This window comes from Medicago sativa, chromosome 6 (genome assembly GCF_051527215.1).
Source record: "Medicago sativa cultivar Bolivia chromosome 6, Bolivia_mono, whole genome shotgun sequence".
Taxonomy (NCBI): domain Eukaryota; kingdom Viridiplantae; phylum Streptophyta; class Magnoliopsida; order Fabales; family Fabaceae; genus Medicago; species Medicago sativa.
The window spans coordinates 29368533-29394568 of record NC_140754.1 but is presented as its reverse complement, the minus strand read 5'-3'; the positions used below and the strand labels follow the sequence as shown (position 1 = coordinate 29394568).

Genomic DNA, 26036 nt, shown 5'->3' with positions numbered 1-26036 from the left:
CATGTCAGACTTGCAGTGTACTGAGATATGCAGAGCCAAGTTGTGGTGTTTCCCTGCTTCGGGGAGCTCATCGTCACCAAACCCTAAGTTGTTGCAAGCAGTAATGTTACCCACTATTCCATCAAACTGATCCACAGAGACTTCATGATCAACATAGGCCTGTTACAGTACTTTCATTGACACTTTCCTGTGAGCTTCTGAGCTCAAAAGCAGAGACAAGATGGATATTTTTGACGGAGTTTGCAGCAGCTGGTCTACAATCTTATAGTCGCTCTTCTTGATAAGCCTCAGAATTTCGTCCAGATTAGACTCGTCAATAGATTGGCCTGATGGGCTGGTGTTCTTGTCAACAGGAGGAGCAACTGGTGGAGTTATTGTAGCAACAGGGGTAACCACCTTCTTTTGGAACAAGGGTGGACGGACTTTTCCGCTTCTTAGAGCTGTAATTTCTCCGGCGACGTTATCAACCGTAGCTGGGGATACCAGAGGTACTTCCACCCCATTCTCAATCATAGTTGCATCGTACTTGTAAGGGATTGCCTTTGTAGAGGCATAAGATACCGGACCAGGTAACCTGATCACTAAGGGTTCAACATTCTTTGTCTGAGATGTAATTTCAACCGGGGAATCATGAAACACTGGCACAATCACGTAAACATCACTGGCAATCAAGTGTTTGTCATCCATTAGGCTCTGTATATCATCTTGCACCACACCACAACCCATAGGATTTTGAAGACATTCTGAACAAGAAGCATGATTGTGATTGAACAAAGAAGCCTGGCAAAGTTTGACATGTAGTGGCACCAAGGGAGTAGCAACATTACGGACATCCAATATGGGAGCCTCTCTAGGAACAGGAACTCTCTCGAAAGCCTCGATCATGTTAACAGCAGCATGGTTTGGAAGTGGATTGTCAAGGACGTGAGGAACACTATATTCAAAAGTCAACCGTCCTCTGTCCATTAGGTCTTTTACAATATACTTCAGAGCATAGCAACCCTCAACATCTTGGCCTTGAGCGCCCTGATGGAATTCACATGTGAGATCCTGTCGGAACCTGGGAGGCAATGGCGTAGGCGGAGGCTTACCTGGTCTGGTGACGCAGTGGCCCTTAGCAAGTAGAGTTGGGAGTAGATCAGCATACCGCATTGGTATTGGTGGGAAATAAGTCTTGGTCCGAGGACCCTGTTGTTGATGCTGCTGTTGTTGAGCAGGAGGCTGTTGTTGTACTTGTTGAGCAATGGCATTAACGGGCACTGGTGGTTGACCCGGTGGCAGAGGATATTGCTGGTAGAATGGCGGGAAGAAAGGATGTTGAGAGTACTGCATATATTGGTAGGGTAGAGGTAACTGAGTAGCAGCTGTAGACTGGTTACCAGATACCATCCCTACTTCAGATTCCTTCTTCTTATGGTGGCCATTACCATACTTCTTAGGTGCACTAGCTGAAGATTCCCCCTTTTCAAGAACAATGATACCTTCTCTGACAGCCTCCTCTAGACGAGTTCCCATAGTAACCATGTCAGAGAAGTTGTTTGGAGCAGAAACTATCATTCTTTCCTTATATTCCTTCTTCAGAGTCTTCAGGAATGTCTGTGTTAACTCTTCTTCATCAAGCCGAGGAGAAACACGGGCAGCTGCCCTCTCCATCTCTGAGCATATTCACGGAAGGTTTCATCTGACTTCTGAGACAAAGACTTAAGAGAGTCCCTATTTGGCTTCAAGCGGGTATTGAACTCATAATGACTTTCAAAAGCAGCAGCAAGTTCTTTAAAAGTATGGATGTTATCTTTGCTTAAGCCAGTGTACCAGTCTGCCGCATCTTCCATCAAACTATCCTAGAAGCAGTGGATCATCAGCGCATCATTATCTGCGTAGTTGGCCATGTTTCGGACGTACCGAATGACATGACTATGTGGACAAGAAGTTCCATTGTATTTGTCAAAATCTGGCACTTTGAATTTCTTAGGAACCTCAAATTGGGATACCAAGCATAGATCACGAGCTTTAGCAGAAACACCGTTCCCACGGCTAGCCTTGACCTCACGGAGTTCTCTAGCTAACTCTCTTAACTGTTGTCTCATAGCTTCCATTATAGGGTCTTGTCCGCGTGGAGTGTCAACATCAATTACCTGTTGCACAGTGTGTACAACAGGATCGGTAACAACGGTAGTCACTTGGGGCATAGAGGTAGGTGTGGTAGCAAAAGTTGTCACAGGAATTGATGAGTCATAGATAGTATCAATTTATTGCCTTATTTAGTTTAGTTTTATTTTAGATTTGATTTAGTTTTATTGCATTTTATTTTATATTAGAATATTTTACTTCAAATTATGTTTTATTTTATTTTAGGAATAAATATATGGTGGAAGGTGTCTTGGAGCAAAAGAAAGAGGACTGGAACAAATACAGCACAAGAATACGAAGATACGGGACAAAAATATGTTCCCACCAAGTCAGAAGCTTGGCACGGCCAGTGCCAACATGTGGCACGGCCGTGCCACCTCCCAGAGCCTCTTTTGCTGCTTTTTCTTCGGGCCCAAGTTACCCTGTTGCAGCTTTACTGTTTTACCCTTTTAGTTGCTTAGTTTCTAAGTCGATTGTAAAGCTATAAATAGAGTAGCTCTCCACCATAAACAATCACGTTTTACTTTGTTTATTTCAATTGCTATTTCAATAAAGTCTTTATTTCCTTTTACTTCCTTTGCAATTTACTTTTATCGCATTCTCTCTTCTTCCCCCATGTCTACGATGAACATGAGTGAGTAGACTTCTTTGTCTTGGGATCGTTGGATAAGTCTAATGACGTAATCCGGATCAAGCCAAGTCTTAAACCTTAATTAATTGTTACCCTAATTCCTAATCTAAATTCACCGTTTTAACATGAATTAATTATTATCAAACTGTGGAAGCGAACGCGGAGGGTTTGATAATGGTTAATTCATCATCACAGATATCAATTCATAAAGCGAACGCGGAGCTTTGATATCCGATCAAGTGAATTTAGACAAGGTTTGCGAAACATGAGAATAGTCTAGCAAACCTTGGGACACATAAAGTTTCGATCTTCAAGGGTCCCAAAGGCAATCACCCATGAGAATAGGTGTGGTTGTTGGAGGGATACACTCACTGACTTCGAGAGGAGCTGTGATATGCTAAAGAGAAACTTGTCCTTAGTAATTAGGATTAACGTTTAATTATAAGTTTAAGGCTTGCTTGTGAAAAGATTCGTTATTATGATGAACCAATGATCCCGAGGCTTTTTATTATCATTGTTATTTACTTTCAAAAACTGCACTCTCCAACTTCTTAATTCTTTCTCCTCTAATCAATATCTAAAAGTTAATTAGATTGACCAACTCCCTAGCGGAACGATACTCTTACTTACTACTATTACTTCGATAGGCCGTGCACTTGCGGTTTGGCCCTATCAAGTTTTTGGCGCCGTTGCCGGGGAGTTAACTAATTTAATTAGCTTTTTCTTAGTGATTAGAATTCTCTCTTCTTCTTCCTCTTTTTCTTTTTATTTTTTTTCCTTCATCATTAACTTCTTGGAAAGCATAAAAATAATACCAAACATGGCTGAAAGACGTGCTCTTAAAGAATACGTGACTCCTTCAATAGGAGAGCCATATGCTATTATTGTGTATCCAACGGTTGAAGATGAAGATTTTGAAATTAAGCCTGCCCAACTTAAAATGGTGCAGCAAAATTATTTTTCGGGATCCCCCGATGAGGATCCCAATCTCCACATCTCAACTTTTTGGCGGCTCACCGTAACATATAAGAAAAACCAAGAGACCTTGAGACTACATCTCTTCCCTTTTTCTCTAAAAGATAAAGCTCTCAATTGGTTCCATTCCCTAAGAGTTGGTTCCATCACCTCATGGGACCAATTGAAGCGTGAATTTCTCATCCGTTTCCTTCCCCCATCAAAAATTGGCCAACTAAGGGCAAAGCTTTTTCAATTTACTCAAAAAGAGGGGGAATCTCTTCACGATTCATGGGGACGTTTTAAGGATATGCTTAAACTTTGCCCCCTCCATGGACTAGAGGAATGGTTGATCATTCACACTTTTTACAATGGTTTATCTCATGCTACTAAAATCTTTGTTGATACAGCCGCAGGTGGTGCTCTAATGAACAAAGACTTCGAAACAGCCTATGCGTTGATTGAAGACATGGCTCGAAATCTCTTTCTATGGACTGATGAAGAAATCACTACAAAGTCTTCACCCTCCAAAAAGAGAGCAGGTATGTACGAAGTCTCTAATTATGACCACCTTGCTTCTAGGATTGATGCACTAACACACAAATTTGAAAAACTTAATGTTAGTGATACTACTCCTACATCACCTTGTAAAACATGTAGTGAATGCAAACTAGGTAGTGTTGAACAAATAAACTTTATTCAAAACAACCAAGGGGTAAGTCTTGACCAAAGCCCTAATGAAAATCCCTTGGTTCAAAGAACAACACCACCAAGTTATGCTAATAACCAAAAGGTCATTCAAAAGTCTAATCTTGAACTTTTAATGGAAAATTATCTTCTTAACCAATCCGAGCAGCTCAAAGAGCTTGCAAATCAAACTAGACTTTTGAATGACTCTTTTGTTTCACTTACATCAAAAGTAGACTCTATCTCCTCTCACAATAAGGTCTTAGAGGCTCAGCTCTCTCTAGTTGTTCAATTTTGCCAACCTAGAATGAACGCCGTTACACTTAGGAGTGGTAGGCAATTAGAAGACCCCTTAAGAGTCAAACCTAGTGAGGAAGAGACTAGTGAACCGCAAGGTGAGATGGCTGAAGAAGAGAGTGAGAAACCACAAAGTGAGGAAGTTACACCACCTCCCTTCAAACCAAAGATTCCTTTCCCTCAAAGATTTGCCAAGTCTAAGCTTGATGAGCAATTTAAAAAGTTCATTGAGATGATGAATAAAATCTACGTTGACGTTCCCTTCACCGATGTTCTAACTCAAATGCCCACCTATGCTAAATTTTTAAAAGAAATTCTTTCAAAAAAGAGAAAAATTGAGGAAAGTGAAACGGTGAACCTTACGGAGGAATGTAGCGCCATCATCCAAAATAAGTTGCCACCCAAGCTTAAGGATCCAGGAAGTTTCTCAATACCTTGTGTCATAGGGTCTGAAATAGTAAAGAGGGCAATGTGTGATTTAGGAGCCAGTGTCAGCTTGATGCCTCTATCTCTTTATGAGAGATTAGGATTGGGAGAGCTTAAGTCAACTAGGATGACCCTACAATTAGCAGATCGTTCCCTTAAGTATCCAGCTGGAATCATAGAGGACGTCCCTGTCAAGGTAGGAGAAATCTACGTCCCTACGGACTTTGTTGTGATGGAAATAGAGGAGGATAACCAAGTACCTATACTTTTGGGAAGGCCCTTCCTTGCTACCGCTGGGGCTATAATAGATGTTAAACATGGGAAATTGGAATTTAATGTTGGTAAGGATACTGTTGAATTTGAACTTGCTAAACTAATGAAAAATCCTTCCATTAAAGACTCTTGTTACATGTTTGATATAATTGACCATTGTGTGAAAGAGTGCCCTTTGGCATCAACTACACATGATGGTTTGGAAGTATGCTTGGTTAGTGATGCAGGTACAAAACTAGATGAAGACGCCAAAGAGTATGAGAAGATGTTAGATGGAACTCCTCCTATGGAAAATGTGGGCATAGAGGAGCTAATAGGAAAAGAACCAACCCCTTCACCAAAGGAAGCGCCAAAGGTGGAGCTTAAACCACTCCCACCAAGCTTGAGGTATGAATTCTTAGGCCCTAACTCAACCTACCCTGTTATTGTGAATGCAAGCTTGAATGAGGTAGAAACTGAAAAATTGCTTTATGTTCTCAAGAAATACCCTAAGGCCATAGGTTATACCATTGATGACATTAAAGGAATAAATCCCTCATTATGTACACATAGGATACTACTTGAAGAGGACTATAAGCCCTCCGTTGAACACCAAAGAAGACTAAATCCTAACATGAAAGAAGTTGTGAAAAAAGAAGTCTTAAAGCTCCTAGATGCAGGTGTTATCTATCCAATTTCTGATTCCAAATGGGTTAGCCCGGTTCAAGTAGTACCTAAAAAGGGTGGTCTTACAGTTATTAAGAATGATAAAAATGAATCCATTGCAACTAGAACCGTCACCGGTTGGAGGATGTGCATTGACTATAGGAAGCTTAACAAAGCAACCCGTAAAGATCACTTCCCACTCCCCTTTATAGACCAAATGTTAGAAAGGTTAGCTAAGCATTCACACTTTTGTTACTTAGATGGCTATTCTGGATTCTTCCAAATACCCATTCACCCTAATGACCAAGAGAAAACCACTTTCACATGTCCCTTTGGTACCTTTGCCTATAGGAGAATGCCCTTTGGTCTTTGCAATGCCCCCGCTACCTTTCAAAGATGCATGATGTCTATTTTTTCTGATTTTGTTGAAGATATAATGGAAGTCTTTATGGATGATTTTTCTGTGCATGGATCTAGTTTTGATAATTGTTTGACTAACCTGGAAAAAGTTTTGGAAAGATGTGAACAGGTAAACTTAGTGTTGAATTGGGAGAAATGTCACTTCATGGTAAGAGAAGGAATTGTCCTAGGACACTTAATCTCTGAGCGAGGTATAGAGGTAGATAAAGCAAAAATTGAAATTATTGAAAAAATGTCTCCTCCTACCTCGGTCAAAGAAGTTAGAAGCTTCCTAGGACATGCGGGATTCTACCGCCGTTTCATTAAAGATTTTTCTTCAATCACTAAGCCACTAACAAGCTTGCTCCTTAAGGATGCAGATTTTGTGTTTGATAATGCATGCCTAAAGGCTTTTTACAGGTTAAAAGAAGCTTTGGTCACTGCCCCTATCATACAACCACCGGATTGGAACTTGCCTTTTGAAATAATGTGTGATGCGAGTGACTATGCAGTAGGGGCTGTGTTGGGACAAAGAAAAGACAAGAAGATGCATGCCATTTATTATGCAAGTAAGACCCTTGATGGGGCACAGGTAAACTATGCCACAACAGAAAAAGAATTGTTAGCGGTAGTTTAGGCCATTGACAAATTTCGGCCATACTTGGTAGGATCAAAAATCATCATTTACACAGATCACTCGGCAATAAAATATTTGTTAAACAAAAAAGATGCCAAGCCGAGGTTGATCCGATGGATTTTGCTCCTTCAAGAATTTGACCTTGAAATAAGAGATAAAAAGGGTACCGAAAATGTTGTAGCTGATCACTTGTCCCGCCTTAGGGAGACCAATGAGAATGAGCTACCCCTGGATGATTCCTTTCCGGATGATCAACTTTTCTTATTGGCACAAACTAACGCACCTTGGTATGCAGACTTTGTTAACTTTCTTGCAGCTGGAGTACTACCACCTGGATTGAGCTACCAATAAAAGAAGAAGTTCTTCCATGACCTCAAACATTATTATTGGGATGAACCCTACCTTTTCAAAAGAGGCTCAGACGGGATCTTCAGAAGATGCATTCCCGAAAACGAGGTAAGTAGTATTCTAACCCACTGTCACTCCTCTTCTTATGGTGGCCACGCCAGTACTCAAAAGACCTCTTTCAAAATTCTTCAATCTGGTTTCTGGTGGCCATCGCTTTTCAAAGATGTGCATAAATTCGTTTCTAAATGTGACAAATGTCAACGCACCGGTAACATTACTAAGAGGAATGAAATGCCCTTAAACAACATTCTTGAAGTCGAAATTTTCGATGTATGGGGTGTTGATTTCATGGGACCTTTCCCCTCTTCTTTTGGAAATCAATACATATTGGTGGCAGTTGACTATGTGTCCAAATGGGTTGAGGCTGTTGCCTCACCCACTAATGATGCACATGTTGTTATAAAATTTTTCAAAAAGATCATCTTTCCAAGGTTTGGAGTGCCAAGGGTTGTAATAAGCGATGGAGGGTCTCACTTTATATCTAAACTTTTCGAAAAACTTTTACAAAAGTATGGAGTGAAACACAAAATTGCTACACCCTATCACCCACAAACTAGTGGACAAGTTGAGGTCTCCAATAGACAAATAAAAGCCATTCTTGAAAAAACAGTTTCAAACTCTAGGAAGGATTGGTCAAGTAAGCTCGACGATGCTCTTTGGGCCTATAGAACGGCTTACAAAACTCCAATTGGAATGACACCTTTTAAGCTAATCTATGGAAAGTCTTGTCACCTTCCGGTTGAACTTGAGCATAAAGCCTATTGGGCCATAAGAAACCTCAACTTAGATCCCAATCTAGCTGGTCAAAAGAGAAAACTTCAGTTAAGTGAGTTAGAAGAACTTAGAATTGATGCCTATGAAAATGCCCGTATTTACAAAGAACGAACAAAAAAATGGCACGACAAGCATATCCTCAAAAGGAACTTCAAGAGCGGTGACCTTGTACTGCTCTTTAACTCTAGGCTAAGGCTTTTTCCAGGTAAGTTAAGATCAAGATGGTCTGGTCCATTCACTGTTCGTACTGTTTACCCCTATGGGGCAATTGAAATTTTTTCTGAAAAGACTGGACCTTTCAAAGTTAATGGCCAAAGACTAAAGATTTACAATGCAGGTGAAGCTGTTGAAGAAGAAACAATACTAGCCCTCTTAGATCCTCCATGAGGAACCACTCTTGCATCTTTCGTCAAGCTAGTGACGGTAAAAGAGCGCTTCGTGGGAGGCAACCCACGCATTTAACTGCTTTCGTTTTGTTTTAAGTTGTTTTGTAGGTAATTGTCCGAATACGATTCAAGAAAATGAAAAAAAATTGAAGTCCCTGGAACCAGAAGGTTGGCACGGCCCGTGCTAAGGTTGGCACGGCCGTGCCATGTTTTTCAAAGAAAAATCAGGAGCCAGCCACAGAATGTTGGCACGGCCCGTGCTGAGGTTGGCACGGCCGTGCCAGCTTACAGAGTCCAAAAATTCATTTTTTTTGCTATCTATAACACCCTGTGAGCTTTCTGCACCCCTTCTTTCTTCTTCTTCTTCTTCTTCTTTTAATTTCTTTTTCTTTTGAATCATTGAGGACAATGCTTCCCCTAAGTGTGGGGGGGGCCTAATAAAGTGTCTAGAGTCGTAGTGTTCCCAAACTCCCTTGAACTTTATTCTTTTGTTTTGTTTTTATAGCAAGAGGCATGACTAGTAGCTTGTTTTTAATGTAAATATGGCATGAAAATTTTTGTTTTGTCTCTTCTTTAGGTTGCTTCTTGTACATGAAAATAGTTTCTTGTGTTTCTTATGTTCTTGCTATACCCATATCATGTTCTATTGTGAAAATTCTCCAATGAGAAAAGCACCCGGTTGCAATCCTTGAGTAAATGTATGAATAGGTATTTTAAGGAACACGTTCTATCTTTAGTGTTAACTTAGAGCCTTTAAAGTCTTAAGAGTAAAAGTAGTATAAGTTTGTGTGGGAAAATTAATCAAATTGTTCTTAATTGTTATATTCTTATTAATTTGTTAATGTTAAATGGGGCGGGAGAATGGCACCAACATGTGGGGGAAAGGACAATCCCTAACTTCCTAATTGTGGTGGTGACTCCTTAATTTGAACCTAAAGTGAAACAAATTCATCAATGCTAGGGGGAAAGGACAATTACATCCAAAAAGACTTCCTACGCGGAGATGAAACAAACAATAATTTTGCAGCACTACTTAGGGTGATTTTGAATCTAGGGGGAAAGGACAATTACATCCGAGAAGACTCCCTACGAGGATAGATAACCCCTAAGCATCTGCAGCCCCTTGTGCTTAATTGTTATATCTAATTTAATGTTTAACTCAAATTCCCATCACTCTTATATGAAATGAAGAAAAGACTTTTCTCGGTTACTTTAGCACTAAGGATAGAACCTATTCCTCATAATATCTGTCTTATACAGGAGCAAGAAAAGGGTTGGACTGCACACACACACTCACTTGAGACTTGATGTTGGGTAGAATAGGTTCATGAGAAGTATTTGAAATTGTAATTAGTGTACTTGAGGCAAGGCCTTTCTTTTGAGACATTTGTTCTTAATATTGCCATAATCAAATCTTTTGTTGCTACTATGTTTGCTGCCTTTTGCTTGAGGACAAGCAAAGATTCAAGTGTGGGGGAGTTTGATGAGTCATAGATAGTATCAATTTATTGCCTTATTTAGTTTAGTTTTATTTTAGATTTGATTTAGTTTTATTGCATTTTATTTTATATTAGAATATTTTACTTCAAATTATGTTTTATTTTATTTTAGGAATAAATATATGGTGGAAGGTGTCTTGGAGCAAAAGAAAGAGGACTGGAACAAATACAGCGCAAGAATACGAAGATACGGGACAAAAATATGTTCCCACCAAGTCAGAAGCTTGGCACGGCCAGTGCCAACATGTGGCACGGCCGTGCCACCTCCCAGAGCCTCTTTTGCTGCTTTTTCTTCGGGCCCAAGTTACCCTGTTGCAGCTTTACTGTTTTACCCTTTTAGTTGCTTAGTTTCTAAGTCGATTGTAAAGCTATAAATAGAGTAGCTCTCCACCATAAACAATCACGTTTTACTTTGTTTATTTCAATTGCTATTTCAATAAAGTCTTTATTTCCTTTTACTTCCTTTGCAATTTACTTTTATCGCATTCTCTCTTCTTCCCCCATGTCTACGATGAACATGAGTGAGTAGACTTCTTTGTCTTGGGATCGTTGGATAAGTCTAATGACGTAATCCGGATCAAGCCAAGTCTTAAACCTTAATTAATTGTTACCCTAATTCCTAATCTAAATTCACCGTTTTAACATGAATTAATTATTATCAAACTGTGGAAGCGAACGCGGAGGGTTTGATAATGGTTAATTCATCATCACAGATATCAATTCATAAAGCGAACGCGGAGCTTTGATATCCGATCAAGTGAATTTAGACAAGGTTTGCGAAACATGAGAATAGTCTAGCAAACCTTGGGACACATAAAGTTTCGATCTTCAAGGGTCCCAAAGGCAATCACCCATGAGAATAGGTGTGGTTGTTGGAGGGATACACTCACTGACTTCGAGAGGAGCTGTGATATGCTAAAGAGAAACTTGTCCTTAGTAATTAGGATTAACGTTTAATTATAAGTTTAAGACTTGCTTGTGAAAAGATTCGTTATTATGATGAACCAATGATCCCGAGGCTTTTTATTATCATTGTTATTTACTTTCAAAAACTGCACTCTCCAACTTCTTAATTCTTTCTCCTCTAATCAATATCTAAAAGTTAATTAGATTGACCAACTCCCTAGCGGAACGATACTCTTACTTACTACTATTACTTCGATAGGCCGTGCACTTGCGGTTTGGCCCTATCAGGAATCTGTCCTTGACCAGCAAAACCAGAGATACCCGCAGCAGTATTAGGAGAATAGAAAGCTGAGAGTCCATAAGGACGCCCATTGGGCATAACAAAACGAGCATCAGAAGCCACAGTAGACAAGGGGATAGACGGGATCCCTTCAGTAGAAACTGGAACAGATGTGGCTGGTTGTTCTTGTGCAGCCATCATAGTGGACATAGCGTCATGAGCCTTAGCCAAGTCTTCTTTCATAGCAGCCAATTCGGCACGGAGCTGAGCATTTTCTTCTTCAAAGTTAGCCATGATTCTTCTCTTGTAAAATCTTGTTTGATGAACTCTGTCTGGTTGGTAAACCTTGCGAGCACGAGCCACTTTTCAGACTGCGGCGAAAAAAACCAGGAGGCAATGAGCACGAGAGAAGTTTTTTGTGATCAATGAATGCACATGATGCATGAGATGTGTTAATGCATATGCAAAAAGACTCTTTTTGTGTTATTGAAGGGTTTTAGACAAATTACAAACTTGTAAACATTACTAAACAGTTGAGACATTGAAACCAGACAAAACAATCAGACATCACGGAGTCTTACAAGATGATTCCCTTTGAAATACTAAGCCAAAGGATAGACTTTGAAATGTAAAACAACATAATTAACTGAAAATAACAATAGGAAAAAGAAATCCTCAAGCATAGGAAGTGGAAGTATCATCCTCAGTCTCAGACCCAGACTCATAGCTGTAGTATCGGGCATAAAAGTTACGGGCACCCCTAGCCCTCTTGGAGTCCCTCATAAGCAATTATCCTTTTCTTCAATTTCTCTCCTAGCTTTAGCCAACTCTTTCTTCAATGTCAAGACCTCATGAGTCTTCTGCTCATCCTTTCCATCCAAAGTCATGATCAAGTTCTCAGCCTCATGGTATCTAGTCCTCCACTGATGCTTTTCCCGGCTCTCCATAGTGAGGTGCTCCTGATACATCTCCTGAGTAGGTGGTAGTAGAGGCAAAGGCACGGTAGGGATAGATGCAGACACCTATCTCATGGAGGGGTAAGGCATGCCAATCTCCTCAGCTCGGTTTATCACCCACTGTGTATAGGCCTCATGAGCAACACCGGACCTTACACCCATATGCTTCACCTCTTTCTTCCGAAGTTTAGACCAAGCTTCCATGAAATCTTCTCTTATTCTTGTGGGTGCATTGGAGTAGTGGAAGAAGTAAGGAGATGTAGCAAGATTGATGGGCTTTTCTTTCATCGGGAAACCAAATTGTCGCAAGGCGAGCTCCGGGTTGTAGTTGATTCCACCCCGGGTAACAAGAAGAGGTACATTAAGAAACTTTCCACCACCGAAGATGATTTCCTTGACTCTGGAAGCTGGAGTGAGCCAAACCACTTCATTGGGAGTGAGAGCCATGATCCTCTGTGAAATAGACCAATTCTCTGGATTGTCGTGGAAAGACTTCGGAAGGTGTGAAATAAACCACCTATAGAGGAGAGGCACACAACAAAGAATGTATCCACGACCCTTGTCGGATCGATCATGAATAGCATGGTATGTGTCAGCTAGCAAAGTAGGAACCGGATTCTTGGAGTGGAAGATCATAATAGCATTCATATCCACGAAGCCATCAAGGTTCGGAAAGAGAATAAGCCCATAGATGAGGAGTGCAAGAATAGCCTCAAGAGTGTCCTGACAAGTGGTTTTGAGGTTGGCTTTCTCAAGTAGATACTTCGAAGTGAACCCTCGGATGTGAGCCTCAGTGACAAGATTCTTGGAGACATCGGTGGTCTTGAGATAGAGATCCTTAGCAATAACCAATGGAGTAGGAGGATTCTCAAGTCCCGCGAAGGGTACCCCCTTAGCAATAGATAGACCCATCAGGCAAGAATAAGCCTCTAGAGTAGGCACCAACCGAAAGTTGGGAAAAGTGAAGCACCGATAGTCCCGATCATAGAATTGCACTAGAGTGTGCACAAGCTTCTCATCCACATTAGTCTGGAGAATGGTAAGTAAAGCCCCGTAACGATGTTGGAAACCAGTCGGATCCTCGATCTTGAGTGCCAAATCTCTCAAACTAGCCAAATCCACTTCCTTGAACTTGTAGGACTTAGTCTTCCTCATTTCTACAATGTTTACAAATTCAATTTGTCTAAGCCCTTCGATAAATGCATGGAAAAAAGTTTATGCATGTATGCATGTATGCATGATTATGTTCAAGTTCGGAGAAAACATGGTGGGTTGAAGTTCAAAATCGAGGAGTCATGGGTGGACACAGTGTCCGGTGAAACTAGGGCTTTGGATAATAGTAACCGGGTTCTAAAAAGTTCCCAAATCGCAATCTCTCCGACGTATATCATGGTGTCACGAGACAACACTCGCTCCATGATTATACGTAAGAAGGTCTAACTTGAGTGTAGTATCGCGTGACGACTAAAATTCGAGACAACACTCGGTTTAGCCTCCGCACTACATCCTAGAAAATGGCCATGGATGGGTTCGGTTATCTACGGTTCATAGCGTCATAGAACAATTAGAAGTAAAGTGCCTAAACGCGACAACACGCATCGACAACATCACCCCTAAAATGCCTCAGCTATGTGGGATTGATCGCATAATCCAAAACACGAGGCAACCCCCGGAATGAATTGTCGATTATATCCCTCCTAAATCCTAAGTTCACTCAGCCCGGGTGTAGGACTTTTGATATTCTCACCCCACACGTTTGCAAGAATTTAAACATTTAGTCATATAGGAAAGCAAGTAAAAGAAACAAGTAAAAAGAGCGCAAGCGTGGAAATAAAGACTAGGCGTAACTCTCGAATCTCCCCAGTGAAGTCGCCAGCTGTTTTATCTTGGTTTTCGGGTGTCAAACATTGATTACGTTTGAACCTTTTTAACCTGTGATATCTCATTTTTTTTTTTGGGAAGGGAAAAAATAAGCAAAACCCTTGAGAATCGAGGCCCGGGAGTTGTTTTCGCTACGGGAAGGTGTTAGGCACCCATAACGACTATAGTAACCTATAGGAACCGTCTTTATTTTCTACGCGCGCGCTTTATTTTTTAAATGCTATTTGAAAAGTGATATTTACACCTAAAGGTTTACTAAGTGAAGAATTGGATGGAGAAGAAAGTGTTTGAATTTTTATTTTATTTGAATTGAAGGAATTTTGATTCCTTGCCTACGTACCCTTTTAAGGGATCAAATCCACCGTAGTTCTCTTCCAAAAAATGTTTTTGTTTTTGTTGGTTGATTTTAAGTTTGAAAATTGGAATTTCGAAGAATGAGAGAGAGAGGCCTCAAGGGCATAAGATTGTGAAATTGTGAGGTGGAATTAGTTATTTTGCAAAAGGAGTCTTGTATGGTTAAAGTTCATTAAAATTTTGTTTAAGAAAATGAAAGGAAAATCAATGGGATTTTGATCCCAAAGTTTATTTAGAAAATGATTTGAGTGGTATTGTTCATATTTTTTGGAAAAGAGAGTTTTTTCTAAGTTTCAAATCTCCTAAACATACATCTAAGCATACATATCCTAAACATGCATCTAAAAAATATCTATGTGGTTCGTGTGCATGTGTCGGTGCTTGTGTCGGTGTACATCATTAGAGTCCATTGTCCTTTACATCATTGGCCTAGATACATTCTATGGTCTTGCAAGAATTTAAAATTGCATAAAAGTAAAGTACAAAAAATTCCTAAGTTTTGCATGAATTTTAAAGTGTAGGAAAATAAAAGGATGAAAATATGAGATGGAAGATGAAATGCTCATGATGTATGAAACAAATAGAGGAAATTGTTAGTAATATGAGGCATAAAGAGATAGAGATATAGGTAAGTAGGATAGCACTAACAAAGTGGCAAAACTTAGCAAAACAAGTAGCAAAATATGCCTAAAAGTTCACTACAATAACAAGGCAAACACATGACCCATAATTCTCATATCATGACCACTTTACAAAGTGTTTTAGTTCAGTTTCCAACACAAGAATTATGAGGAAATACCAAGCCAAGCCTTATAGCACACTTTAGGCATATTTTACACTTTATTTTCACAAGAATACTCACATTACTTGCAAAACAAGAAATTGACAAATCCCAATCACAAACAGTAAACACAAAGATACAAATTAGTGGCAAGCACATCACAAGGTTACACAACAAGTACAAATATTAGTTTGACAAAGTATCATATCAAAACATAGAGAAAATTCACAATAAAGGCAAACAAATCACAAGTGATATCATGCATATTTTTTTTATCAATTTTAATGTGTAAAACATCCCCAAAAATATCAAGAAACACCTTAACAACACATAGGAATTCTCTAGGATTTTTTTATCAATGTTTTCGGACAGACAGGGGTGTAATTAGCAAGAAAACAAGTGCATATAGCAAAAAAGAACCAAAAAATGAAAGGAAAAACCCAGGCCCAAAGGGAAAAATGGATTTGGATCATCCAAACGCATCAGGGGCGTTGGATTGATCCAGATCAACCTAACCCTAGATCAGACGGTGAGGACGTTGGTCCAAGGGTGAACCAGACTGGTTCATGTGAACCGGTCTGGTTCAAGCACTCTATATAAGTGAAAGGGACAGGTCCAGGTTCATTTGCAACACTTGTTTCTCTCTCTTCTCTCAGACTTCTCTCCCTTCTCTCTAGGTTTCCGTCATCTTCTCTGGCGGGTTTCACCGCCGCCGGAGACCTAACCACCACCCAAACTTACCAAAACTCTGCTTTTCACCGTTTATTTTTCGTCCTAAACATGAATCTAACACCAGAAATCACAAAAGAGGTCTAGATCTATGTAGATCGGAACTCAATCCTTACGGTTTCTAGGTTCTTGGAACTTCTTCAAAATTTCTTGACACGAAAACCTAACTTACTTTATTTTCTACACTGATGACGAAATTGAACTCTGATTTGAAAAATAAACGGTGAATCTTCATGATTTTTCAGTTTAGGGTTTCGTTTCGAACTTTTATTGAATCTTTTCGAAGTTTTCACTTCGATTCGCCGTTTATTTTCAATTTTGAGCCTTCGATGATGATTTAAAGTGAAAAACGAGAAGGTTCCTTGAATATACCTGTTGAAAACTGGAGATTCGAACCAAAAGAAAGAGGAGAAAGATGTTGAAGCTTCTTCTTCGTCTTCGAGGTATATTTTGATCGAAACTTCGAAAATAAATCGAAGTTTCTTCGTCTTCTTCCTCTTCGTCTTTTCGAACTTTTCTGGTGTTCGATCTTTTCCGTTTTTTTTGCTTCGATCCTCTTCTTCTTCTTCACTCAACACCCTCCTTCTGATCGTGTTGAATTCGTCATGATTTGACGGATTCACGCTTGAATTGCAAGGAATAAAGTTCGATGATGATGATTACGCAAGTAGTCACTGAGAACTTCGCTAAATTCGAAAAGATTTTTGTTGAATTGAAAGTGTTTTGGCTTCGATCTTTGGAAATTTGTGTTGATTTTGTGTATTTGGTGATGAATTTGTGGATTTGTGTTTGTTTTGGATGAATCTGGAAATGGTTAGGGTTTGTTAGATGATGAAGTTCTTCATGAACTTCATCATGTTCTTGATGAGAAGTGGTTTTGATTCTGTTGGAGAAAAGAGAGAGTGAAACGTGTTTGTGGTAATTTTTGCTGAGTTGTTCAATTCTGAATGGAATGGTAATGATTGGGGTCCTTTTATAGCTTGACATGTGGATTCGTTGACCAATAATCTTGTGACACCTGTGTTTGGACCTGTTTGATTCGAAACTGGACTGAATTTTGGACTTGAGGGCCTCTTTGCAATTTTTGAGTTCGAAGGACTGACCTGCAAAAAAATTATTAAGGACTAAAGGACTTAATTGCAATTGACCTAAAAAGGACTTAAAATAAAAGTTTGACCTAAAAGGACTAAAACCTAAATTTTAAAAAAAGACTTTTTTTAAAAGAAATAAAATGAAAAAAGACTAAAGTGCAATTTTAAAAGTTTGAAGGACTGAAATGTAAATTTAGAAAATTTTGAGGACTAGAATGGAAAATTAGAATAAAATTGAATTTAAAATTGGTAAATGGAAAATAACGTAAAGTGGAACCAATAAAAAGCACAAAATGGACTAAAACGAACCAATTACTTAAATGAGGTACTTTAAAGTAACCTCTCTCTGCCAAAATTTCGTGTGAAATGACCAAAATGCCCCTGGGGACAAAACGACCCAAAAATGACTCAGATGCGATTTTAAAATGGGTTTTGTCATGAAATTAAAGCAAGAGTTTATCTAAACCAATTGAAAAGACTCAGAGACAAATTTTTTTAGAATTTAAACAGAGTTTTAACTCATAAAAAGACTAAAATGCCCCTAGGGGCTAAACTGACTCAAAATGGCTTCAAATGCAATTTTTGAAATGGATTTTGAACAGGGAATTGAAGCAAGAGCTTTATACAAGCAAATTAAAAGACTCAAACAAATTTTTTTTTTAAGGGACTAAAATGAGTTTGGATACAGGAAAGGACTAAAATACCCTTTTTCATGAATTTTGCAAATAACATTGAAATAAAATGCAGAGAAAGATGCAATTGATCAGAGACAAATTAAAATGACTTGAAATGCAAGAAAAGTATTTTGAATGACTTGAAATGCAAGAAAACATGGACAAATGCACAGTTGAAAAGATCTGTAAAACTAAGTTGAGAGATAAAGCAGAGTAAAATGTCAGTGTGAACAATAGTAAATTGGCAATTCTTCAAGAGTAATAGACATATATCAAAGATGAAAGAGAATTTGAACAAGTATTTTTAGGTCCAAAATTAGGGTATAACATCTCCCTCCAAAAAAAAATTGGTTTTCCTCTCATCCCCCAAACCCTAAATCATAACCCCTCACAGCAACCTCTCTCTGTCACGGCTCTCACTCTGTCACAGCAACATCTCTCTCGGATCTCTCTATCTCTCTCACGGAAATCTGTCATTCTTAATTTCTCCAGGTATCTCTCTCACACCAATCTTTTATTTATTTTTGTTATGGATTTTATTTGTGATTTAAACAATTGAATTTTTGTTCATTGTTTTAGTGTTGTGTTTGAAGTGGAATTTTAGTGTTAATTTTGGAATGGGTTTTTTGCAATAGGTAACAGGAACCTAATTAGACCTTTTATTTTCTTATTGGGTTGAATTTAGTTGTGAGGTAACATGTAACAGGAACCTAATTAGACCTTCTTTTGCTTTTATTTGCTTATTGGGTTGAATTTAGTTGTGAGGGATTTCGTTTATCCCATAAACGTGTGTTTTTTATTAATTTATCCCATATGCTTATGCATGTGAATCATAAAAAAATAATAATAATACCCCTTTTGCTTTTTGGAAAGAAAAGAGTTTTGCTTTGCTAACATTTCTTAGTTCTCACAATCATATCACTAAATAAATAGTATGTAAATGCTTCTCAATTTCTTTACTAATGTTGTTAATATAAAAGTTGCGGTTATTCTAGAGGGTCTGTTTGCCTTTAGCAGTTATAGTAAACACTGCAATTGCAATGGACAAATTAATGACTGATAAGGCACTAGTTAATCACTCATAGAAGAATTATAATAGTAATTCGAAATCTGTTATCTGTTGGTAGTCCTAATGATAAAGTTTTGCAAGAGTTAATGTGGTCCCTGGAAGCACAAATATGTATAATAGTCTCTTGTTGACTCCAATAAACTAAACAGCCCTTCAAAATCTAACTAGCATAGGCCAAAACCAATATTATATCAAATTAGGCTCTAGACAATAATACCTTTCAATAATACAAACAGAGGTTATGCTCAAACATTACAACCTTCCACAGCTATATCCAAACAATTCTTTACGCATAAAATCAGAGGTACTAGCACTTCTACTTTAAATAATTAATCAAAACTAGTCTTTTAATCAAAACTCACAGGTCAAGAAGAAAAGCGAGGTTTCAATTTGACTAGAGTAGTTATCTTTTTCATGAATACTGGAATTGGGGTTAAATTTGTTTTTTGATTGTCAAAGTCAGCACTCACAAAGTGTTTGACGAAATGTCTCATTAAGCAAAAGATCAAATAAGGTTAAATTTATTTCGTAAAATTTTTTGATAGGGCCTGTACAAAACAGCTGTGATTCAAGACTTCCATTATTTCCCCCAAACTGTCTTCGAACATCACTGTATCTTGCAGCAATGCAAACAACTCTCGACAAAGCAGTAGACACATCAGAGACAATTGTTTGTCTCACATATACCATAGTACCGTAAAGAGTATTAATTTATATACCATAGTGCCGTAAAATACTCCTAGACCATTTTCATAGCTTTTTCATTTTCATGGCTGTGATGTAGAAGCATAGTGTCTTATACCTTATCCATGTTTAGGATCAGATATTGTAGCTTTCTCATACGCTCACTAATTTTAGTCCTTCTAACCTGAAGTCAATTTAATGATGTGTTAAGAGTATTAATTTATATAGTTAGTAAACTCAAATAATATGAACCTCAATGTACATATAGTTATATAGTTATTAACATCTCCTAAAGTTGCCATTCCTCTCATACTAACATAACCTGCCAATTAAACTTGCATAGCATCACTATAACAACCTATATGTTAATAAATTTTTGTGATTTTGAAGTTTAACTGAATTGTTTTCGAAATTAAATAAAATAACTAATTCAACTTCAATTTTACTAGAACATGTTATGTTTAAAGTTAACTTCTAAACTGCGAATTTTAGTGTTGTGCTTTGATTATTTTAGTTAATTAATTACATGAACTGTGACAACATGTAGAATATATTCATGTGTTGTTATATATGGCAGAAAATGGTACTTTGTGTCCTCGCCAAGAAAATGGTATAGATTGCGGGTACTTTGTGATGAGGTTTATGAAAGAGATTCTCATTTCAAAACTAAATGAGATTCCAAAGCTGGTATGTTATTTTTATATTAAAGTATAATATCTGTATATAATTAAGTTTATTAAGTAACATGGTTATTTTTTGTTATAATATATGCAGTACATTAATGGTTTCAAGTGTGTGACATACTCAAAAAATAAACTAAGAGAAATCCAAGAAGAATGGTGTCAGTTCATGATCAGCCTATCAGGTGAGTTTCATGTTTCTAAATATATTTGCTAGAAGTGGTAGTGTTTTTAATTTATAATCTTGCTTTAAATTTGTACTCATGATCAGTAGTACTTTGAATTTGTCTCGAATATAATATAGTTGCTTATTGCTTAATTAATGGCCTTTTCTGCTATATATGCAGGTGGTGGAGAGTGAACGAAATTTGGAAATGAATAATGATTTGCCTGCTTGTTTTAGATAAAAATGTTGAGACGACCAAGAAGATAGATGAAGACTGCATGCTACCATAGAACACTTTGATTTTATGTTAACTAATTAGTTGTAACTTAGAGATATTCATGTTACCATATTAGTGGCTATCCATTTCTGACTTTTATGCTATATATATACACATTTTTTGTGATATATGTTTAAGTTTTATTTGATAAATAATAGTCTCAATTTTAATGTGCCAAAAGTATATATATTTCCCTTATAAAAATTATATATATATATATATATATATATATATATATATATATATATATATATATATATTAAATTAATAAAAAACGCTATCTGTAAAATAAAATAAAAATCTGACCAAAAAAAAATTAATGCTTTCCCTAGCGCTTTTTTCCCTGTATAAAGCGCTATCTAAACCTAGTGTTACATAGCGTTTTAAAACAAAAACGCTCCTGTTTTACCCCTTTCAGATGGCGTTTATTATTGTAAGCGCTATTTAAGGAGAACCTTTGCTAGCGCTTTTTGATAAAAAGCGCCATATAAACCCTGCTTTAGATAGCGCTTCATACAGAAAAAAAGCGCTATATTACCTTTACCAGCGCCATTTACAGCAGCGCTCTAAAAGCGCTATATAACACCCACGGATGAGGAGAGCAGGGGAGTGATCACCGGTGCACAAGGCACGACAATGAGCGGCTCCCGACAGTTTCTAGAGGAACCAAATCACATCGGAATGAGAGGGATCCTGAGGCCGTGTAGGTATGGGACTACATGGTTGAAGGAAGGCATACAAGAATTGTTTGGTACTACCTATATCAACAAGATGCATCTTTTTTTTGGTAGCTCATTCCATAAGAACTCCACAGTTAAGCGTGCTTGACTTGGAACAATTTTGGGATTGGTGACCTACCGAAAAGTTTCCCGGTAAGCATGCGAGTGAGGACAAAGCACGTTGAAAAGACTCGTGTTGGTTTGTGGGGTCAGTCGGCAATCCTAAAAGCAGTCTGGGATGTTACAGGTTGAAATTGTTATAAGTTTTGTATATTGTTCAAGGTTGATTAAAGTTTGATTGTATATTAAGATTTATATCGTGAATCTCTCAATTCTAAGATTAAATGTTATTGCACATATATTCGTCTTTTTGATTCATTGTTTGTGATTGTTCGAGCACAATTCCAATAGTCAATATGTTAAAATCGGTTTTAAACGAATCTCCGGAAAAACTTTTCAAAAAGCTATTCACCCCCCTCTAGCTTGGTAACCTAATAGCCATATAGACCAACACAAACCTTATCAAGAAGCTTTCCCATTGACTCATCAAAAAAGGAAGGAAAATGTGGTTACAAAGATAAAGGTTAATAGAACGTCCTGGAAATTTTCCTTGAGAATCAACATGGCAACTCCACTCATCATCCTTTGGCGAAATTTGTACCGAAAGAATCAAATCTATAGAGTACTTACGAATTTCTCCTTCCCAACCAAAAACATACCTCCTCTAAATAATATTCCAAACCCAATGACCATATTCCACCCAACTCACCATGTTGATATAACAATTTTTCACCACATCAATGATCTTTTCAAAAAAGAGTCAATGTCCCTCTCCCCATTCTCTCCCTAACCTCCTAATACTCAAAACGCCCAAGAACACCTCGACGATGTCAAATTAAGAGAAATGTTGGTCAAGAAAACCAGCTTAGAGCATACTCTAATACCATATTTTGCCATCAACGCCTTTTTCCAAAAAGAGACTCCTTCACTAAAATGTGTCACCTCCACTTACAAAGAGGGCCTTATTGAACAACCTTAAATCCTTCACCTTTAATTATTGAGTTTAAGTATGATATTATGATTATGATTCATCTTTAGAAAATTCAAAAGTACAGCCCTTGTCTCGGCACAAATACTAGAGCATCCTACTGATTCATATCCATGTACCACGCCTAGGTTTTAACTTATTTCAACAAGACAATTTGTTGTCATTCCTTTTAGGCTAAATTGCATATTTGGTCCCTTAATTTATTCGATGTTTTTATTTTGGTCCCGTAACTTATTAAGGATACATTTTGTTCCCTTAACTTATAATCTGTTAGTCAACTAAATCATTGTTGTTAACTTTTGTCAAAAAATGTTAAAATTCGTCACATTCATCATCAAACCCAGAAAATTCATCACCTTCATCATCTCCCATCACAACTTTCATCAACAAACCCAAAAAAATTAAAAAACAAAATTAACAAACCCAATAATCCAATTTTAACATAAAAATTCAATTAATTTTCCCCAAATTCAAACCCCCTAACCCTAAATTCTCCATATTTTCTGCAACCTCCTCAATGTCAACAACAATCTCTCCATCACCACCAAGAATGGTTTTAGGGAATTCATCTAAAGTTTTCAATAGTCCTAACATCAATTTTTATTTATTTATAACAAAACGTAAAAAGAATGAGAGAAAGATAAGAAATTGGCCTACAAACAAGGGCCACTATAGAGGAGATTCATAAGTTTATTTAATATGATCCTTAAACCTTCCCAACATAGCTCTCGACTCATGATGCTCTTTCTCACCATTATCTAATCCAACGACAACACTCTTATCGTCGTTTACTTTAAAATGCTTCACAGACGCGAAACTGAGGGGTATGGAGAAAAACCCAATAAGGTTACGCTTGAATCAGGGGTTAAAAATTTTGTGGTAGTTGTCGAGAATTATTGGTGGCGTCGGAAGGGTGATGAGGGTTTAGATTTTTAATTCCTAAGGGACATTATACTGAATCTTTATTCCGAAGAGACTATGTTTTTAAGACCTTTTTAAATTCCGAAGGGACATTATACCGAATAGGGACTATGGTCTTAAGAACACTTTTATTTTCGAAGGGACATAAAAAGCAGACGAGGAGAAGAATAGCTCGTCAATACAAGCTGGAGGGAGAAGAGAGAAAGAGTTTTCGACAACTCAATAGAAACTCTCTGTGTGTTTTTTAAATTGAGCGGAGTCCTCAATTTATATAGAGATTTTGTAACCGTTTTAGCAAAATTTACGGCAGCAGTTACTCTAATGGATAAGATCAAAATGGAACTTCTTATCCATTAATCAGTTCAACAACACTTGTGGGTAAGATCAAAAAGAAACAAATCCACAAAACTGGAGGAAATAAACTCATTGGATTTAAATGAAGGAAAAATAAAAACTTATTCTTATCAGAACCACCATAAGTTAAATTTATGGGAAGTGATATTCACGAATAAAAATAATAATTAATATTATTTTTATCATTATCAAGTATTTAAAATTAAATACCGTAATTTAAACACTACTAATATATGTGTTCTATTTTATGTGGGACTCCCACACTCTATTTTATCCATTCACACAACATTAAATCAAATATAATTACTTGATGTTTGATCTTCCAATTTTTCTTCCAACATCACACCAATGTTCCAACATTCAGAATAGTAAACTTAATCGTGTTAAAAGCAGAAGATTGATTTGTCTTGTTATATGTAACAACCCGATTTTTCGCTAGATTTCTTTTATTATTTATTTATGTGTGTTATATGTGCTCTTATGTGATTAATTGCCTCTGTGTGTATTTTTGGTCGGGAATTGTAGAATTCAGTGTTAGAAGGATATTTTAGTCATTTTGGACTTAGGGGTATTTTGGTCATTTTGAGAGTAGGGGTAATTTTGTAATTTTGCTGAGGATCGTTTTTAGTACTTAGTGAGAGTGGTTATTTTTACTAAGTGCTAGAGGGAGTGTAGTAATTATTTTATTACCGGTAGTTGACCGTTAGTGTTACATTTTACCGTTAAGTGAGTAGTAACATTTGTGGGTTAGAATAGAAATGGGTTAGGCCCATTAAGGTGTTGTGAGTTAAGCCCAATTAGATGGAACCTAGATAAGCTCTAGTTGGTAGAGGAAATAGGTTTTGCCAACATTTTCATTTTCAATTGAGAAGAGATAGAGATAGAGATAGAGAGAAGACAAGGGTTTGAAGAGGAGATCTAGAGAAGGCTAGAGGGAGGTCAAGCTTCAAGGATTGGAGCTAGGATTGGAGCTAAAGTGAAGCCTTAGTGTTGATTGTGAAGAATTGAGGTAAGGGGGTTAGGCTTTAATCATAATCCTTTAGTTTAATTCTACCCTAATTCTTTGCATAATTATGGTTAAGTGGTTAATTTGATTTTAGATGTAGAAATTCGTGTTTAATTTTGTTGATATGATTATGTACATGAATTGAATGTTAATTGTGTTGTTGTTGTTGAATTGTATGTCAAAATGGGTAGATATGAACATGATATGCTTTTGTATGAAATTCATGATGAATGAAGTTGTGGTTGTTGAATTGTTGATGAATTCATGTTCAAATGTTGTTGTTGCTGCTTTAACATGTGTTGTTGATGAATTGATGCATTGGGTATCATGAATTTATGAATTGGTGATAAGAATTGTTGTTGTTGTTGAAAGTTGTGGAAGTTGGTGGTTTGATGAATTTTGTTGTGTTGATGTTTTAATCTCAAAACTTTTGTATGTTTAAGTGTTTTGAATGTTATATGACCTATAAACATCTTTGAGATTAAGTTTTGGGGTTTGGAATGATCAAAATTGGGATTTTTGGGTGAAAATGGGTTAAAATCCGAAAGTTTAATTTCTGAACAGCACTATTCAGAATCACTATTTAGATTCACTATTCAGATTCACTATTCGGAATCACTATTCAGATTCACTATTCAGATTCACTATTCAGAAGCACTATTCAGAAGCTACTGTTCAGACAACACGCTGTTTTGTGTTCTTGCATCTTTTTCTCACACTTCTGTTTTGATTTGGCTTTTGACGTAAACATGAAAGTTGTAGATAATTTTGTTAGCTTTCCAGGGGCTTTAGTTTGACTTGAAAATGATTTTTGGTTTGTGAGTTATGAAGAAAATACTCCAAGGAGGTCTTCAGAAGATTTTACGAAAATCCCGCATAACTATTTTTAAGTCAACCCAAACTTTATGGAATCTTTCTTAACTTCAAACTAATGTTCTCTAAGTTCAATTAAGGTGTTTAATGGTATTTAAACTATGTTGTGAGGGATCTAACTTTTTTTGATTTGAAAATGGAAATTTCTTGAAAAACGATAAAGTGAGACGAACTTCGTGATTTTCATGATTTCGTTGTAATTAGCCGGTGAAACGCCAAAGTATTCTCTACTGCACTTATATGTGGCCTAGAGGCATCCTTAGTTGAGGCATTAGAACTTGTTTACTTGGTTTTGGTTAGATAACTCAATTATTTTCAATGTTGCGATTTTTGGAGACGAACTTGGTAGAAAATGATTTTTGAGAGCCAATTGCTTATGAACTCTTTATGAATAGAATAATATGATTATGAGATGATGTATGAATGGTTGTTGAGTGATGA

General features: G+C 37.3%; 1 non-coding gene and 1 pseudogene across 2 annotated transcripts; one reads left to right on the top strand and one right to left on the bottom strand.

Moving 5' to 3' along the window:
• Window positions 1–3312: 3312 nt before the first annotated feature.
• LOC146914394 (uncharacterized) lies at window positions 3313–10604 on the top strand (annotated as a pseudogene). Its single transcript, XR_015014160.1, has 3 exons — window positions 3313–6572; window positions 6663–7539; window positions 7651–10604. The product of XR_015014160.1 is annotated as an uncharacterized LOC146914394 (transcript).
• Window positions 3948–4054, bottom strand: LOC146914395 (small nucleolar RNA R71). The gene has a single exon (XR_015017217.1). It is a non-coding gene; the product is annotated as a small nucleolar RNA R71 (small nucleolar RNA).
• Window positions 10605–26036: the final 15432 nt, after the last annotated feature.